Genomic DNA, 13,884 nt, shown 5'->3' with positions numbered 1-13,884 from the left:
CCTGTGGCACTGGTTGAGGCCACTTACACCACACCAGGGCCTGTGGCTGCTGGCTGAGGCCACCTACACCACACCAGGGCATTAGTTGCTATTGAAGCCAATTACACCACACCAGGGTCTGTGACTCTTGCTCAGGCCACTTACACCACACCAGGGCCTGTGGCACTGGCTGAGGCCACTTACACCACACCAGGGCCTGTGGCTGCTGGCTGAGGCCACTTACACCACACCAGGGCCTGTGGCTGCTGGCTGAGGTCACTTACACCACACCAGGGCCTGTGGCTGCTGGCTGAGGGCACTTACACCACACCAGTGCCTGTGGCTTCTGGCTGAGGCCACTTACACCACACCAGGGCCTGTGGCAGCTGGCTCAGGCCACTTACACCACACCAGGGCCTGTGGCTGCTGGCTGAGGCCACTTACACCACACCAGGGCCTGTGGCTGCTGGCTGAGGCCACTTACACCACACCAGTGCCTGTGGCTGCTGGCTGAGGCCACTTACACCACACCAGGGCATTAGTTGCTATTGAGGCCCCTTACACCACACCAGGGCCTGTGGCACTGGCTGAGGCCACTTACACCACACCAGGGCCTGTGGCTGCTGGCTGAGGCCACCTACACCTCACCAGGGCATTAGTTGCTATTGAGGCCAATTACACCACACCAGGGTCTGTGGCTCTTGCTCAGGCCACTTACACCACACCAGGGCCTGTGGCACTGGCTGAGGCCACTTACACCACACCAGGGCCTGTGGCTCTGGCTGAGGCCACTTACACCACACCAGGGCCTGTGGCTGCTGGCTGAGGCCACTTACACCACACCAGTGCCTGTGGCTTCTGGCTGAGGCCACTTACACCACACCAGGGCCTGTGGCTCTTGCTCAGGCCACTCACATCACACCAGGCCCTGCGCTTCTGGCCGAGGCCATCTTCACCAAACCAGGCCCTGTGCTGCTAGCTGTGGCCATGTACAACACACCAGAACCTGTGCTGGTTCCTGAGGCCATCTTCAACAATCCAGGGCCTGTGCTGTTAGATAAATGCTAAACTGAGCCTTTGGGTTAGGGTATTATGCAAACATGCAGGTATGGTTAAAGGATTGTCTTCGTAACTTCAGGTACTTGCCACCTAATCAGTTGAATCCATAAATTGAGACATTGTGCTGGGGCCAGCAGCTTACGGCCATACCACCCTGAGCACGCCCGACCTCGTCTGATCTCGGAAGCTAAGCAGGGCTGGGCTTGGTTAGTACTTGGATGGGAGACTGCCTGGGAATACCTGGTGCTGTAAGCCTTTCATTTTCATGTCATTGAATCGCTTTTGATCCAGAGAAGGGGTGTATTAAAAGACCAAAAGCAGCTGCCCATTAATGAGGGCACATTAACGACATTGCTTTTGGCTGTTTTCCAATGTCTTGTGCTGCTAGCTGATGCCACCTACACCACACCAGGGCCTGAGTGACCGGCTGGGGCCACTTACACCACATCAGGGCCTGTGGCTGCTGGCTGAGGCCACTTACACCACACCAGGGCCTGTGGCTGCTGGCTGAGGCCACTTACACCACACCAGGGCCTGTGGCTGCTGGCTGAGGCCACCTACACCACACCAGGGCCTTAGTTGCTATTGAGGCCAATTACACCACACCAGGGTCTGTGGCTCTTGCTCAGGCCACTTACACCACACCAGGGCCTGTGGCTGCTGGCTGAGGCCACTTACACCACACCAGGGCATTAGTTGCTATTGAGGCCACTTACACCACACCAGGGCCTGTGGCTGCTGGCTGAGGCCACTTACACCACACCAGGGCCTGTGGCTCTGGCTGAGGCCACTTACACCACACCAGGGCCTGTGGCTGCTGGCTGAGGCCACTTACACCACACCAGGGCCTGTGGCTGCTGGCTGAGGCCACTTACACCACACCAGGGCCTGTGGCTGCTGGCTGAGGCCACTTACACCACACCAGTGCCTGTGGCTTCTGGCTGAGGCCACTTACACCACACCAGGGCCTGTGGCTCTTGCTCAGGCCACTCACATCACACCAGGCCCTGCGCTTCTGGCCGAGGCCATCTTCACCAAACCAGGCCCTGTGCTGCTAGCTGTGGCCATGTACAACACACCAGAACCTGTGCTGGTTCCTGAGGCCATCTTCAACAATCCAGGGCCTGTGCTGTTAGATAAATGCTAAACTGAGCCTTTGGGTTAGGGTATTATGCAAACATGCAGGTATGGTTAAAGGATTGTCTTCGTAACTTCAGGTACTTGCCACCTAATCAGTTGAATCCATAAATTGAGACATTGTGCTGGGGCCAGCAGCTTACGGCCATACCACCCTGAGCACGCCCGACCTCGTCTGATCTCGGAAGCTAAGCAGGGCTGGGCTTGGTTAGTACTTGGATGGGAGACTACCTGGGAATACCTGGTGCTGTAAGCCTTTCATTTTCATGTCATTGAACCGCTTTTGATCCAGAGAAGGGGTGTATTAAAAGACCAAAAGCAGCTGCCCATTAATGAGGGCACATTAACGACATTGCTTTTGGCTGTTTTCCAATGTCTTGTGCTGCTAGCTGATGCCACCTACACCACACCAGGGCCTGAGTGACCGGCTGGGGCCACTTACACCACATCAGGGCCTGTGGCTGCTGGCTGAGGCCACTTACACCACACCAGGGCCTGTGGCTGCTGGCTGAGGCCACTTACACCACACCAGGGCATTAGTTGCTATTGAGGCCAATTACACCACACCAGGGTCTGTGGCTCTTGCTCAGGCCACTTACACCACACCAGGGCCTGTGGCTGCTGGCTGAGGCCACCTACACCACACCAGGGCATTAGTTGCTATTGAGGCCAATTACACCACACCAGGGTCTGTGACTCTTGCTCAGGCCACTTACACCACACCAGGGCCTGTGGCACTGGCTGAGGCCACTTACACCACACCTGGGCCTGTGGCTGCTGGCTGAGGCCACTTACACCACACCAGGGCCTGTGGCTGCTGGCTGAGGTCACTTACACCACACCAGTGCCTGTGGCTGCTGGCTGAGGGCACTTACACCACACCAGGGCCTGTGGCTGCTGGCTGAGGCCACTTACACCACACCAGGGCCTGTGGCTGCTGGCTGAGGTCACTTACACCACACCAGTGCCTGTGGCTGCTGGCTGAGGGCACTTACACCACACCAGTGCCTGTGGCTTCTGGCTGAGGCCACTTACACCACACCAGGGCCTGTGGCTCTTGCTCAGGCCACTTACACCACACCAGGGCCTGTGGCTGCTGGCTGAGGCCACTTACACCACACCAGGGCCTGTGGCTGCTGGCTGAGGGCACTTACACCACACCAGTGCCTGTGGCTGCTGGCTGAGGCCACTTACACCACACCAGGGCCTGTGGCTGCTGGCTGAGGGCACTTACACCACACCAGTGCCTGTGGCTGCTGGCTGAGGCCACTTACACCACACCAGGGCATTAGTTGCTATTGAGGCCCCTTACACCACACCAGGGCCTGTGGCACTGGCTGAGGCCACTTACACCACACCAGGGCCTGTGGCTGCTGGCTGAGGCCACCTACACCACACCAGGGCATTAGTTGCTATTGAGGCCAATTACACCACACCAGGGTCTGTGACTCTTGCTCAGGCCACTTACACCACACCAGGGCCTGTGGCACTGGCTGAGGCCACTTACACCACACCAGGGCCTGTGGCTGCTGGCTGAGGGCACTTACACCACACCAGGGCCTGTGGCTGCTGGCTGAGGCCACTTACACCACACCAGGGCCTGTGGCTGCTGGCTGAGGTCACTTACACCACACCAGGGCCTGTGGCTGCTGGCTGAGGGCACTTACACCACACCAGTGCCTGTGGCTTCTGGCTGAGGCCACTTACACCACACCAGGGCCTGTGGCAGCTGGCTCAGGCCACTTACACCACACCAGGGCCTGTGGCTGCTGGCTGAGGCCACTTACACCACACCAGGGCCTGTGGCTGCTGGCTGAGGCCACTTACACCACACCAGTGCCTGTGGCTGCTGGCTGAGGCCACTTACACCACACCAGGGCATTAGTTGCTATTGAGGCCCCTTACACCACACCAGGGCCTGTGGCACTGGCTGAGGCCACTTACACCACACCAGGGCCTGTGGCTGCTGGCTGAGGCCACCTACACCTCACCAGGGCATTAGTTGCTATTGAGGCCAGTTACACCACACCAGGGTCTGTGGCTCTTGCTCAGGCCACTTACACCACACCAGGGCCTGTGGCACTGGCTGAGGCCACTTACACCACACCAGGGCCTGTGGCTCTGGCTGAGGCCACTTACACCACACCAGGGCCTGTGGCTGCTGGCTGAGGCCATTTACACCACACCAGGGCCTGTGCTGCTAGCTGTGGCCATGTACAACACACCAGGCCCTGTGCTGGTTCCTGAGGCCATCTTCAACAATCCAGGGCCTGTGCTGTTAGATAAATGCTAAACTGAGCCTTTGGGTTAGGGTATTATGCAACCATGCAGGTATGGTTAAAGGATTGTCTTCGTAACTTCAGGTACTTGCCACCTAATCAGTTGAATCCATAAATTGAGACATTGTGCTGGGGCCAGCAGCTTACGGCCATACCACCCTGAGCACGCCCGACCTCGTCTGATCTCGGAAGCTAAGCAGGGCTGGGCTTGGTTAGTACTTGGATGGGAGACTACCTGGGAATACCTGGTGCTGTAAGCCTTTCATTTTCATGTCATTGAACCGCTTTTGATCCAGAGAAGGGGTGTATTAAAAGACCAAAAGCAGCTGCCCATTAATGAGGGCACATTAACGACATTGCTTTTGGCTGTTTTCCAATGTCTTGTGCTGCTAGCTGATGCCACCTACACCACACCAGGGCCTGAGTGACCGGCTGGGGCCACTTACACCACATCAGGGCCTGTGGCTGCTGGCTGAGGCCACTTACACCACACCAGGGCCTGTGGCTGCTGGCTGAGGCCACTTACACCACACCAGGGCCTGTGGCTGCTGGCTGAGGCCACCTACACCACACCAGGGCCTTAGTTGCTATTGAGGCCAATTACACCACACCAGGGTCTGTGGCTCTTGCTCAGGCCACTTACACCACACCAGGGCCTGTGGCTGCTGGCTGAGGCCACTTACACCACACCAGGGCATTAGTTGCTATTGAGGCCACTTACACCACACCAGGGCCTGTGGCTGCTGGCTGAGGCCACCTACACCACACCAGGGCATTAGTTGCTATTGAGGCCAATTACACCACACCAGGGTCTGTGGCTCTTGCTCAGGCCACTTACACCACACCAGGGCCTGTGGCACTGGCTGAGGCCACTTACACCACACCAGGGCCTGTGGCACTGGCTGAGGCCACTTACACCACACCAGGGCCTGTGGCTGCTGGCTGAGGCCACCTACACCACACCAGGGCATTAGTTGCTATTGAGGCCAATTACACCACACCAGGGTCTGTGACTCTTGCTCAGGCCACTTACACCACACCAGGGCCTGTGGCACTGGCTGAGGCCACTTACACCACACCAGGGCCTGTGGCTGCTGGCTGAGGCCACTTACACCACACCAGGGCCTGTGGCTGCTGGCTGAGGTCACTTACACCACACCAGGGCCTGTGGCTGCTGGCTGAGGGCACTTACACCACACCAGGGCCTGTGGCTTCTGGCTGAGGCCACTTACACCACACCAGGGCCTGTGGCTGCTGGCTCAGGCCACTTACACCACACCAGGGCCTGTGGCTGCTGGCTGAGGCCACTTACACCACACCAGGGCCTGTGGCTGCTGGCTGAGGGCACTTACACCACACCAGTGCCAGTGGCTGCTGGCTGAGGCCACTTACACCACACCAGGGCATTAGTTGCTATTGAGGCCCCTTACACCACACCAGGGCCTGTGGCACTGGCTGAGGCCACTTACACCACACCAGGGCCTGTGGCACTGGCTGAGGCCACTTACACCACAGCAGTGCCTGTGGCTGTTGGCTGAGGCCACTTACACCACACCAGGGCATTAGTTGCTATTGAGGCCCCTTACACCACACCAGGGCCTGTGGCACTGGCTGAGGCCACTTACACCACACCAGGGCCTGTGGCTGCTGGCTGAGGCCACCTACACCACACCAGGGCATTAGTTGCTATTGAGGCCAATTACACCACACCAGGGTCGGTGGCTCTTGCTCAGGCCACTTACACCACACCAGGGCCTGTGGCACTGGCTGAAGTCACTTACACCACACCAGGGCCTGTGGCTGCTGGCTGAGGCCACTTACACCACACCAGTGCCTGTGGCTTCTGGCTGAGGCCACTTACACCACACCACGGCCTTATTTGCTTCTGAGGCCACTTACACCACACCAGGGCCTGTGGCTCTGGATGAGGCCACTTACACCACACCAGGGCCTGTGGCTGCTGGCTGAGGCCACTTACACCACACCAGTGCCTGTGGCTTCTGGCTGAGGCGACTTACACCACACCAAGGCCTGTGGCTGCTGGCTGAGGCCACTTACACCACACCAGGGTCTGTGGCTCTTGCTCAGGCCACTTACACCACACCAGGGCCTGTGGCTCCTGGCTGAGGCCACATACACCACAATACGGCCTTATTTGCTTCTCAGGCCACTTACACCACACCAGGGCCTGTGGCTGCTGGCTGAGGCCACATACACCACACCAGGGCCTTAGTTGCTATTGAGGCCAATTACACCACACCAGGGCCTGTGGCTCTTGCTCAGGCCACTTACACCACACCAGGGCCTGTGGCTCTTGCTCAGGCCACTTACTCCACACCAGGGCCTGTGGCTCTTGCTCAGGCCACTTACACCACACCAGGGCCTGTGGCTCTTGCTCAGGCCACTCATATCACACCAGGCCCTGTGCTTCTGGCCGAGGCCATCTTCACCAAACCAGGCCCTGTGCTGCTAGCTGTGGCCATGTACAACACACCAGGCCCTGTTCTGGTTCCTGAGGCCATCTTCAACAATCCAGGGCCTGTGCTGTTGGATAAATGCTAAACTGAGCCTTTTGGTTAGGGTATTATGCAAACATGCGGGTATGGTTATAGGATTGTCTTCGTAACTTCAGGTACTTGCCACCTAATCACTTGAATCCATAAATTGAGACATTGTGCTGGGGCCAGCAGCTTACGGCCATACCACCCTGAGCACGCCCGACCTCGTCTGATCTCGGAAGCTAAGCAGGGCTGGGCTTGGTTAGTACTTGGATGGGAGACTTCCTTGGAATACCTGGTGCTGTAAGCCTTTCATTTTCATGTCATTGAACCGCTTTTGATCCAGAGAAGGGGTGTATTAAAAGACCAAAAGCAGCTGCCCATTAATGAGGGCACATTAACGACACTGCTTTTGGCTCTTTTCCAATGTCTTGTGCTGCTAGCTGATGCCACCTACACCACACCAGGGCCTGAGTGACCGGCTGGGGCCACTTACACCACATCAGGGCCTGTGGCTCTGGCTGAGGCCACTTACACCACACCAGGGCCTGTGGCTGCTGGCTGAGGCCACTTACACCACACCAGGGCCTGTGGCTGCTGGCTGAGGCCACCTACACCACACCAGGGCCTTAGTTGCTATTGAGGCCAATTACACCACATCAGGGTCTGTGGCTCTGGCTGAGGCCACTTACACCACACCAGGGCCTGTGGCTGCTAGCTGATGCCACCTACACAACACCAGGGCCTAAGTGACCGGCTGGGGCCACTTACACCACATCAGGGCCTGTGGCTCTGGCTGAGGCCACTTACACCACACCAAGGCCTGTGGCTGCTGGCTGAGGCCACCTACACCACACCAGGGCCTTAGTTGCTATTGAGGCCAATTACACCACACCAGGGTCTGTGGCTCTTGCTCAGGCCACTTACACCACACCAGGGCCTGTGGCTGCTGGCTGAGGCCACTTACACCACACAAGGGCCTGTGGCTGCTGGCTGAGGCCACCTACACCACACCAGGGCCTGTGGCTGCTGGCTGAGACCACTTACACCACACCAGGGCCTGTGGCTCTTGCTCAGGCCACTTACACCACACCAGGGCCTGTGGCTCTTGCTCAGGCCACTCATATCACACCAGGCCCTGTGCTTCTGGCCGAGGCCATCTTCACCAAACCAGGCCCTGTGCTTCTTGCTGTGGCCATGTACAACACACCAGGCCCTGTGCTTGTTCCTGAGGCCATCTTCAACAATCCAGGGCCTGTGCTGTTAGATAAATGCTAAACTGAGCCTTTGGGTTAGGGTATTATGCAAACATGCAGGTATGGTTAAAGGATTGTCTTCGTAACTTCAGGTACTTGCCACCTAATCAGTTGAATCCATAAATTGAGACATTGTGCTGGGGCCAGCAGCTTACGGCCATACCACCCTGAGCACGCCCGACCTCGTCTGATCTCGGAAGATAAGCATGGCTGGGCTTGGTTAGTACTTGGATGGGAGACTACCTGGGAATACCTGGTGCTGTAAGCCTTTCTTTTTCATGTCATTGAACCGCTTTTGATCCAGAGAAGGGGTGTATTAAAAGACCAAAAGAAGCTGCCCATTAATGAGGGCACATTAACGACACTGCTTTTGGCTGTTTTCCAATGTCTTGTGCTGCTAGCTGATGCCACCTACACCACACCAGGGCCTGAGTGACCGGCTGGGGCCACTTACACCACATCAGGGCCTGTGGCTGCTGGCTGAGGCCACTTACACCACACCAGGGCCTGTGGCTGCTGGCTGAGGCCACTTACACCACACCAGGGCATTAGTTGCTATTGAGGCCAATTACACCACACCAGGGTCTGTGGCTCTTGCTCAGGCCACTTACACCACACCAGGGCCTGTGGCACTGGCTGAGGCCACTTACACCACACCAGGGCCTGTGGCTGCTGGCTGAGGCCACTTACACCACACCAGGGCCTGTGGCTGCTGGATGAGGCGACTTACACCACACCAAGGCCTGTGGCTGCTGGCTGAGGCCACTTACACCACACCAGGGCCTTAGTTGCTATTGAGGCCACTTACACCACACCAGGGCCTGTGGCTGCTGGCTGTGGCCATGTACACCACACCAGGGCCTGTGGCTGCTGGCTGAGGCCACATACACCACACCAGGGCCTTAGTTGCTATTGAGGCCAATTACACCACACCAGGGCCTGTGGCACTGGCTGAGGCCACTTACACCACACCAGGGCCTGTGGCTGCTGGCTGAGGCCACTTACACCACACCAGGGCCTGTGGCTGCTGGCTGAGGCCACTTACACCACACCAGGCCCTGCGCTTCTGGCCGAGGCCATCTTCACCAAACCAGGCCCTGTGCTGCTAGCTGTGGCCATGTACAACACACCAGAACCTGTGCTGGTTCCTGAGGCCATCTTCAACAATCCAGGGCCTGTGCTGTTAGATAAATGCTAAACTGAGCCTTTGGGTTAGGGTATTATGCAAACATGCAGGTATGGTTAAAGGATTGTCTTCGTAACTTCAGGTACTTGCCACCTAATCAGTTGAATCCATAAATTGAGACATTGTGCTGGGGCCAGCAGCTTACGGCCATACCACCCTGAGCACGCCCGACCTCGTCTGATCTCGGAAGCTAAGCAGGGCTGGGCTTGGTTAGTACTTGGATGGGAGACTGCCTGGGAATACCTGGTGCTGTAAGCCTTTCATTTTCATGTCATTGAATCGCTTTTGATCCAGAGAAGGGGTGTATTAAAAGACCAAAAGCAGCTGCCCATTAATGAGGGCACATTAACGACATTGCTTTTGGCTGTTTTCCAATGTCTTGTGCTGCTAGCTGATGCCACCTACACCACACCAGGGCCTGAGTGACCGGCTGGGGCCACTTACACCACATCAGGGCCTGTGGCTGCTGGCTGAGGCCACTTACACCACACCAGGGCCTGTGGCTGCTGGCTGAGGCCACTTACACCACACCAGGGCCTGTGGCTGCTGGCTGAGGCCACCTACACCACACCAGGGCCTTAGTTGCTATTGAGGCCAATTACACCACACCAGGGTCTGTGGCTCTTGCTCAGGCCACTTACACCACACCAGGGCCTGTGGCTGCTGGCTGAGGCCACTTACACCACACCAGGGCATTAGTTGCTATTGAGGCCACTTACACCACACCAGGGCCTGTGGCTGCTGGCTGAGGCCACTTACACCACACCAGGGCCTGTGGCTCTGGCTGAGGCCACTTACACCACACCAGGGCCTGTGGCTGCTGGCTGAGGCCACTTACACCACACCAGGGCCTGTGGCTGCTGGCTGAGGCCACTTACACCACACCAGGGCCTGTGGCTGCTGGCTGAGGCCACTTACACCACACCAGTGCCTGTGGCTTCTGGCTGAGGCCACTTACACCACACCAGGGCCTGTGGCTCTTGCTCAGGCCACTCACATCACACCAGGCCCTGCGCTTCTGGCCGAGGCCATCTTCACCAAACCAGGCCCTGTGCTGCTAGCTGTGGCCATGTACAACACACCAGAACCTGTGCTGGTTCCTGAGGCCATCTTCAACAATCCAGGGCCTGTGCTGTTAGATAAATGCTAAACTGAGCCTTTGGGTTAGGGTATTATGCAAACATGCAGGTATGGTTAAAGGATTGTCTTCGTAACTTCAGGTACTTGCCACCTAATCAGTTGAATCCATAAATTGAGACATTGTGCTGGGGCCAGCAGCTTACGGCCATACCACCCTGAGCACGCCCGACCTCGTCTGATCTCGGAAGCTAAGCAGGGCTGGGCTTGGTTAGTACTTGGATGGGAGACTACCTGGGAATACCTGGTGCTGTAAGCCTTTCATTTTCATGTCATTGAACCGCTTTTGATCCAGAGAAGGGGTGTATTAAAAGACCAAAAGCAGCTGCCCATTAATGAGGGCACATTAACGACATTGCTTTTGGCTGTTTTCCAATGTCTTGTGCTGCTAGCTGATGCCACCTACACCACACCAGGGCCTGAGTGACCGGCTGGGGCCACTTACACCACATCAGGGCCTGTGGCTGCTGGCTGAGGCCACTTACACCACACCAGGGCCTGTGGCTGCTGGCTGAGGCCACTTACACCACACCAGGGCATTAGTTGCTATTGAGGCCAATTACACCACACCAGGGTCTGTGGCTCTTGCTCAGGCCACTTACACCACACCAGGGCCTGTGGCTGCTGGCTGAGGCCACCTACACCACACCAGGGCATTAGTTGCTATTGAGGCCAATTACACCACACCAGGGTCTGTGACTCTTGCTCAGGCCACTTACACCACACCAGGGCCTGTGGCACTGGCTGAGGCCACTTACACCACACCTGGGCCTGTGGCTGCTGGCTGAGGCCACTTACACCACACCAGGGCCTGTGGCTGCTGGCTGAGGTCACTTACACCACACCAGTGCCTGTGGCTGCTGGCTGAGGGCACTTACACCACACCAGGGCCTGTGGCTGCTGGCTGAGGCCACTTACACCACACCAGGGCCTGTGGCTGCTGGCTGAGGTCACTTACACCACACCAGTGCCTGTGGCTGCTGGCTGAGGGCACTTACACCACACCAGTGCCTGTGGCTTCTGGCTGAGGCCACTTACACCACACCAGGGCCTGTGGCTCTTGCTCAGGCCACTTACACCACACCAGGGCCTGTGGCTGCTGGCTGAGGCCACTTACACCACACCAGGGCCTGTGGCTGCTGGCTGAGGGCACTTACACCACACCAGTGCCTGTGGCTGCTGGCTGAGGCCACTTACACCACACCAGGGCCTGTGGCTGCTGGCTGAGGGCACTTACACCACACCAGTGCCTGTGGCTGCTGGCTGAGGCCACTTACACCACACCAGGGCATTAGTTGCTATTGAGGCCCCTTACACCACACCAGGGCCTGTGGCACTGGCTGAGGCCACTTACACCACACCAGGGCCTGTGGCTGCTGGCTGAGGCCACCTACACCACACCAGGGCATTAGTTGCTATTGAGGCCAATTACACCACACCAGGGTCTGTGACTCTTGCTCAGGCCACTTACACCACACCAGGGCCTGTGGCACTGGCTGAGGCCACTTACACCACACCAGGGCCTGTGGCTGCTGGCTGAGGGCACTTACACCACACCAGGGCCTGTGGCTGCTGGCTGAGGCCACTTACACCACACCAGGGCCTGTGGCTGCTGGCTGAGGTCACTTACACCACACCAGGGCCTGTGGCTGCTGGCTGAGGGCACTTACACCACACCAGTGCCTGTGGCTTCTGGCTGAGGCCACTTACACCACACCAGGGCCTGTGGCAGCTGGCTCAGGCCACTTACACCACACCAGGGCCTGTGGCTGCTGGCTGAGGCCACTTACACCACACCAGGGCCTGTGGCTGCTGGCTGAGGCCACTTACACCACACCAGTGCCTGTGGCTGCTGGCTGAGGCCACTTACACCACACCAGGGCATTAGTTGCTATTGAGGCCCCTTACACCACACCAGGGCCTGTGGCACTGGCTGAGGCCACTTACACCACACCAGGGCCTGTGGCTGCTGGCTGAGGCCACCTACACCTCACCAGGGCATTAGTTGCTATTGAGGCCAGTTACACCACACCAGGGTCTGTGGCTCTTGCTCAGGCCACTTACACCACACCAGGGCCTGTGGCACTGGCTGAGGCCACTTACACCACACCAGGGCCTGTGGCTCTGGCTGAGGCCACTTACACCACACCAGGGCCTGTGGCTGCTGGCTGAGGCCATTTACACCACACCAGGGCCTGTGCTGCTAGCTGTGGCCATGTACAACACACCAGGCCCTGTGCTGGTTCCTGAGGCCATCTTCAACAATCCAGGGCCTGTGCTGTTAGATAAATGCTAAACTGAGCCTTTGGGTTAGGGTATTATGCAACCATGCAGGTATGGTTAAAGGATTGTCTTCGTAACTTCAGGTACTTGCCACCTAATCAGTTGAATCCATAAATTGAGACATTGTGCTGGGGCCAGCAGCTTACGGCCATACCACCCTGAGCACGCCCGACCTCGTCTGATCTCGGAAGCTAAGCAGGGCTGGGCTTGGTTAGTACTTGGATGGGAGACTACCTGGGAATACCTGGTGCTGTAAGCCTTTCATTTTCATGTCATTGAACCGCTTTTGATCCAGAGAAGGGGTGTATTAAAAGACCAAAAGCAGCTGCCCATTAATGAGGGCACATTAACGACATTGCTTTTGGCTGTTTTCCAATGTCTTGTGCTGCTAGCTGATGCCACCTACACCACACCAGGGCCTGAGTGACCGGCTGGGGCCACTTACACCACATCAGGGCCTGTGGCTGCTGGCTGAGGCCACTTACACCACACCAGGGCCTGTGGCTGCTGGCTGAGGCCACTTACACCACACCAGGGCCTGTGGCTGCTGGCTGAGGCCACCTACACCACACCAGGGCCTTAGTTGCTATTGAGGCCAATTACACCACACCAGGGTCTGTGGCTCTTGCTCAGGCCACTTACACCACACCAGGGCCTGTGGCTGCTGGCTGAGGCCACTTACACCACACCAGGGCATTAGTTGCTATTGAGGCCACTTACACCACACCAGGGCCTGTGGCTGCTGGCTGAGGCCACCTACACCACACCAGGGCATTAGTTGCTATTGAGGCCAATTACACCACACCAGGGTCTGTGGCTCTTGCTCAGGCCACTTACACCACACCAGGGCCTGTGGCACTGGCTGAGGCCACTTACACCACACCAGGGCCTGTGGCACTGGCTGAGGCCACTTACACCACACCAGGGCCTGTGGCTGCTGGCTGAGGCCACCTACACCACACCAGGGCATTAGTTGCTATTGAGGCCAATTACACCACACCAGGGTCTGTGACTCTTGCTCAGGCCACTTACACCACACCAGGGCCTGTGGCACTGGCTGAGGCCACTTA

General features: G+C 57.7%; 8 non-coding genes across 8 annotated transcripts; all 8 read left to right on the top strand.

Moving 5' to 3' along the window:
* Positions 1–1,174: 1,174 nt before the first annotated feature.
* On the top strand, positions 1,175–1,293 carry LOC145426475 (5S ribosomal RNA). The gene has a single exon (XR_013907185.1). It is a non-coding gene; the product is annotated as a 5S ribosomal RNA (ribosomal RNA).
* Positions 1,294–2,312: 1,019 nt separating this feature from the next.
* LOC145427716 (5S ribosomal RNA) lies at positions 2,313–2,431 on the top strand. Its single transcript, XR_013908258.1, has one exon. It is a non-coding gene; the product is annotated as a 5S ribosomal RNA (ribosomal RNA).
* Positions 2,432–4,595: 2,164 nt separating this feature from the next.
* On the top strand, positions 4,596–4,714 carry LOC145427715 (5S ribosomal RNA). The gene has a single exon (XR_013908257.1). It is a non-coding gene; the product is annotated as a 5S ribosomal RNA (ribosomal RNA).
* A 2,429-nt stretch (positions 4,715–7,143) lies between these two features.
* Positions 7,144–7,262, top strand: LOC145426751 (5S ribosomal RNA). The gene has a single exon (XR_013907467.1). It is a non-coding gene; the product is annotated as a 5S ribosomal RNA (ribosomal RNA).
* A 1,095-nt stretch (positions 7,263–8,357) lies between these two features.
* LOC145427070 (5S ribosomal RNA) lies at positions 8,358–8,476 on the top strand. Its single transcript, XR_013907794.1, has one exon. It is a non-coding gene; the product is annotated as a 5S ribosomal RNA (ribosomal RNA).
* Positions 8,477–9,533: 1,057 nt separating this feature from the next.
* LOC145426474 (5S ribosomal RNA) lies at positions 9,534–9,652 on the top strand. Its single transcript, XR_013907184.1, has one exon. It is a non-coding gene; the product is annotated as a 5S ribosomal RNA (ribosomal RNA).
* Positions 9,653–10,671: 1,019 nt separating this feature from the next.
* On the top strand, positions 10,672–10,790 carry LOC145427714 (5S ribosomal RNA). Its single transcript, XR_013908256.1, has one exon. It is a non-coding gene; the product is annotated as a 5S ribosomal RNA (ribosomal RNA).
* A 2,164-nt stretch (positions 10,791–12,954) lies between these two features.
* LOC145427712 (5S ribosomal RNA) lies at positions 12,955–13,073 on the top strand. Its single transcript, XR_013908254.1, has one exon. It is a non-coding gene; the product is annotated as a 5S ribosomal RNA (ribosomal RNA).
* The last annotated feature ends 811 nt before the right edge of the window (positions 13,074–13,884 follow it).

Source organism: Astatotilapia calliptera, chromosome 3, assembly GCF_964374335.1.
Source record: "Astatotilapia calliptera chromosome 3, fAstCal68.1, whole genome shotgun sequence".
Lineage (NCBI taxonomy): Eukaryota > Metazoa > Chordata > Actinopteri > Cichliformes > Cichlidae > Astatotilapia > Astatotilapia calliptera.
Note: the sequence above shows the minus strand (reverse complement) of the source record. Positions and strands in the feature narration are given on the sequence as shown.